Here is a 5,366-nt window from a genome sequence, read left to right as displayed (position 1 = left end):
CAGAATATGAAACAGGCTCCAGGCTCTGGGCTGTCAGCACAGAGTCAGACGCAAGGCTCAAACCCACAAACTGTGAGATCATGACCTGGGCCAAAGTCGGGTGTTTAACCGACTGAGCCACCAGGCGCCTCTGGTTACTTAAGACCAAGAGCAGTAAATATCATTTATACAGGGATGCTATGTCCATGGCATACAATGATTGAAAAAATTTTTAAAGATAAATAATGCCTCTGATCACTGCTCATTAGAAGCAACTATTTGCTCCCGCCAAACTACAGGCAAGTCAAGAAGAATGAAATCAGTGTGGAATGATATCACTTCTTCTTTTGGATGTAGTTTGCCTACAAGAAAACAAGTTACAAGCTCAAATCCTTAAGTTCTCAGATTGTAATACAAATTTTCTAAGACTGCCTGAAAAAGAAACTCATTTCTTATAGCCACAGGACAGAGGTAACTCAAAGCCAAACTCCATGAGTTGCCAAATTACAAAGTCAGCTGAATTCACAGCCTCAGTAGGTCTCTAATGTCAAAGTTAAAGCATTGATCAGGGAAGTGTTGTACCTCAAGCACTAGAATGGGAATATATGCAAAAATCTGAGGAACTCAGAAAACCCCGTTCCCCTAAACCTTACTGAGCCTCCACCAGCCCAAAGAGGATCTGCTCCTATGTCTAATGAGGCTATTATTGCTTTACATGAAGATATATCTTGCAAAGAGAAGCCAATTATCCTTTCCTACTCCATTCCCCTCACTCCTCATTACCTCCAAACACAAAACTAGAATTAGGTACCAGAATGCCCAGGAGGGCTAATTAGAAAGGACAATGTATGAGTTAATGATTAGCACACACTCATACACTGTGACAAGTTGCATACACACACATACACACTCACGCATACAGACCAAGTTTTGTTAATTTATATGAATATGGGGGAGACACACATGGGAATAGATTTTTTAAGAAAGAAAAACAAAATTTTAGATTCAGGCTGAATTTATAGACATGGATGTCTTTTCTAGAAATTTGAATTTAACATACTAATTTGAGTAGCTGGAAGTGTTTCTACCTATTTCCTTGGTGGGCTTTCGAAAATCTAGTCACAATAGAGAACAGTGCTAAATGAAGCTGAGATACAATGTAGTGTAATGTTGAGGAAGGAGTTCAAAGACATTGGAAGGTAGAAATAGCAGAGGGCATTTATCATGTCCTCTTTCTGTGTCCCCAACGCAGTCTGGAAAATGCTCATGAAAGAAATCTTTGAGAGTGCTTTGGTGGCTATTCTAAGTAGGCCAGGAATAGCCGTAAGATGCTACAGCTGAAATGGACTCTCCCTCTTACTTCAATTATGGTGGCCAAGGAAATGGGTCTGGCCAAGGATTCCTAACTGTAGGGCTGCCAAGGGTTGAACATCTTTTGGGAGAAAAGGAGAGGGTGGTTTTTCAAAGCCAAGGAGAGGCCGTGAATAGGCAAGGCTGGGGAGCCTGGGTTTGGCTTAGGCAGGCCAAGGTAACTTCCTTGGAGATTTGGCATCTGGCCCCATTGAAGTCCTCCACTGGTGCTACTTTTCAGGTCTTAGACTTCAGCATCTCATAGGTCCTTTCCGTACTCTTCCCTAGTGGTCAGGTTTCCTGGAGGTGTTTTCCCCCTTCTCCAATTTCATTTAAACCATGCTCTGACCCGGTTGGCCAGGCTCTGGGCAAACCTGTTCCTTCTGGCTATGGTTCAACGCAGGTCTCCTTAGCCTAGGTCTAGAAAGCCAGACCTGACCTTCAGAGGTCAACTGTCTGACCAGCTAGTCACTTCCCATGTCCTCTTCTCTCTTCTAAGCCGTGCCGAGCAGTGGATGAAAATGATGCCATGGGTCTTCAAGTCCTTCAGTCCCAGTGGAAGCAAGCATCAGGCAAGCTGGAGATGGGAGCTGATGAGTGGGGAACTGGTGGTTCTAGACAGCTGGGAGCAAGGACAGAGCAAAAGGACTGAAGAGTGCGGGGCCAAGGGCGTGGTAACGTCTGAGCTGTTTACTAGAACCAAGTGGACATGGATTTGAACTCCTTGTAGGAAAGGAGTCTCTTCTCCAGGGACCACAGGCAACAGCGGCTAATGAAGGGAACCTAGCTCTGCTCTGGAGGATGAACACAGGATGAACCAAAGGCAGCAAAGATGGTGGTGGCCAGGAGAATTTGCTTAGTACTTTTAAGGCTTGACATGTCAATAATCAATATCACAAACTTCACTCACCCTCTGGTAAAATCTGGTCTAGTGGAGGTAAAATCTGTCTGCAGCAGTCGTCTCCACCCCAGACGCTCAGGCCCTGATCTCATGGCAGCAGGCAGCTCTGTCCCCCTGTGTCCCTCCTGCAGCCCAAGGCAGCTTCCAGGAACCTGGCCAAGAGCACGTCCTACTGACCCCGCCCTTGAGCTGTTTCCTGTGTTGTGGAGAAGCATTCTTTAGCCCTTGGATACCCACCTGCTCCTATACTTGGGTATTGTTTTTATAGGCTGTTCTTTCCCTGCGGCTTCTGAGAAGTAGGTCAAGGTACCTGCTTCAAGGGAGAAGTGCCAGGGGTTCAAGTCACCAGGCCTGGAGTCAGGAATCCTGAGTTCTATTTCAGGCTTCACAGCTAATCAGCTACGTGACCATCTTAGGGGCGCATTCTCCTCTCTGGTTGTCCCTGGACCCTTCTCTAGGCCTCATAATGTTTTTTTCCATCTGAAGCTGTATCCCTCGGCTCTATCATCTTCTTCCCCTTTCCCCCCGTCTGGAAGGCCCTTTAAAGCTGTTAGCTGCTCAGGGCTGGTGCCCAGAGCAAGAGCTGCTATAGCTGTGTGGCTGAGGGGCTTCTTGGCAGACACAGTGCAGCTGGTGCAGCTGTGTGAGGCTGGACCATTGCAAGCCAGGCTCCCGGGGCCTGGTGACATGCTGGGGATGCTGACCCCCAGGATGCGAGTGAGGCTCCTGGTTTTTATGTGTCAGTTGTGGATTGCCTCCCACTTCTAAGCCCCCCTTTCTCTGTAATGCAGGGAAATTCAGCTTCTGGTTCATATGGAACTCTGCCCTCCAAATCCAGGTAATAGGGGAGAGAAATACAGATGAGGAAGGTGAGCAAATGTTGGTAAAAGGAAAGGAAGGGGGCATGGCTATTGGACTTCAAGGAAGAACTACTCAATTTAAAATGCAATTGTTTGGGGGCACTGAGTGGCTCAGTCCGTTAAGCGTCTGACTTTGGCTCAGGTCATTATCTCATGGTTCACGAGTTCGAGCCCCATATCAGGCACTCAGTAGTTAGCATGAAGCCCACTTCAGATCCTCTGTTCCCCCCCTCTCTCTGTCTCTCCCCTGCCTGCACTCTTTCTCTCTCTCAAAAATAAAAATAAATGTTTAAAGAACAAATAAATAAAATGCAGTTGTTCTGTGTACATGAGTGTGGACTACAAGGCATCAGAGCATGGTGGGAAAAAAATGCATCCTGGGCAGAGTCCTGGGCTTGAATCCCTGCTTGATATTCTTGGGAGGCATCTCACCTTTCTGGGCTTCAGTTTCCCAGCTGTAAAATGGGAATAACACTGTTGATCTTGTGAGGTTGCTGAGAGCCTTGGCTGAGATTCCCTGCATGAAGCATCTGACCCAGAGCCTGGCACACATGGCACATAGTAAGTGCTGTTTCTTTTCCACTTTCCTTCCTGCCATACTTGCCACCATGTTTTGAGTTTCTGCAGATATGGGAAGGGCCTAGTTAGGACAGAAATCCCAATTCTGACTTTTCTTCCTCACCAAAGTTCACCTAAATAGCTTATATCTGCTTGAGGATTTCTCATGGGCACAGTGTTCTGGGTATTGGGACCCTTGGATTTTGCTCTTCTGTTTAAACTGTGAGCCAGAAGGCTGTGCCCACCACCACCCCCGCAACTGCCTCATATGGGGGTAACACCTGCCAGATATTTCACTCATGAAGACAGACAGTGCATTTTCCTCTGTGCTGCAGACACCAGTGGTTAACGAGTATCTTTTGTGTTGAAAAGAATTATGGACTGAAAGTATTTCCCCGTGTCCAGACCAAGCTTGACTCCAAATACTCCCTTCTGCCCTGGTTCAGGAATGACTCTCAGCAGATCTCAATGCCACCTGACCCATCCTAAAACTGGAGAGTACGGACAGAACTTTTTTGTGAGTCCTCTTGGGGTCTAGACTAAATGTGAGATCTGAGAGCCCTCGCAGGGTTTCCTGGAGGGACCCCAGTGCCTGCAACGTGCTGCTGAAAGAGGTACAGAGGGAAAGCAGCAGGAGCAAAACCTGGAAACATCAAGGGAGAACAAGGGGATGATGAAGACAGAGACAAATAGAAACAGAGAGCCCTGTTCCAAGAGTCCAGCAACCAGGATTTTCTCTCCAGTTCTGTTTTCTGCCCTAGGTGAGGAAGCAAAGAAAAAATAACTGTGAGTGCCCACTCTATACTTTCATGCAGGTTTTATAGAAACATCCCAACAGTCCTGCAGGAAGCTAAGGTTCAGAGAGGGTAGATGATTGGCCTGCAGACACTCAGCTCAGTACATAGGAAAAAATCTCAAATTAAGCATCTCAGTTTCCTCTTCTGTAAAATGGGAAACATTACACCACCTTTAAGGTTGTTACCTCCCTCATTTCTACTTGTGGAATACTCTAGGGACAAAACACCTCAAGCATGGGGCAAGAGGAAAAACTAAGGAATAGGGTACTGAAAGGCCAGGTGAATGTCTCCCAACAGAGGCTGGTTGGAGAAACCTTCAGGAGGCCCTAGGCTGGGCCAGAAGTCATTAGGGCGTGGGGCGTGAGCCACGCGGCCACAGAGGGTGAAGTCAGCCTGGAGCACGGGTGGAGGATACTGCGCGCAAAACACATGACTTACACACATAACCCGGGAGAGGTTTAAAAGTAAGCGGGCTTCCTGCAGCACCTAGGGGGTCGGGTGAGGTGCGCTTCCTGCGTCCCTGGCCCAGGAAGGACGCTCTTTGGTAGCAAGCACCCAGCCAGAGATTGGCTGGAAGGCCCAGAGCGGAGTTCTTAATTCTCTTAATTTGGGAACGGGGCTTCGCTAAGGGAGCCAAGGCAGAGAGGAGAGAGATTCCACAATTCCTCCTCCTTGCGCCCCCAGGCTCAGCCTACGCATCCAGGACAAATCTGGGGGAGGGCTACACCTGCAGCTTCGGGCGCCCCTGCTGACCCTAGGGGCCCGCGGGTTAGGGGTGATGTCTGCTGTCGTCCTGCGCATTCCGACACGGGCAGGGAATTGGGGGGGGTGACTCTCCCGAGGAACGCCGCATCTAGAAAACGCGTCGCCCTGGACCTGGGGGCTACAGGCTGCGAAAGGCGAAATCTGGGGGCTCTGGTT

The sequence above is a fragment of the Suricata suricatta genome, chromosome 4 (genome assembly GCF_006229205.1).
Source record: "Suricata suricatta isolate VVHF042 chromosome 4, meerkat_22Aug2017_6uvM2_HiC, whole genome shotgun sequence".
In the NCBI taxonomy this organism is placed as follows: Eukaryota; Metazoa; Chordata; class Mammalia; order Carnivora; family Herpestidae; genus Suricata; species Suricata suricatta.
The sequence above is the reverse complement of the archived record's forward strand: the minus strand, read 5'-3'. Positions refer to the sequence as shown.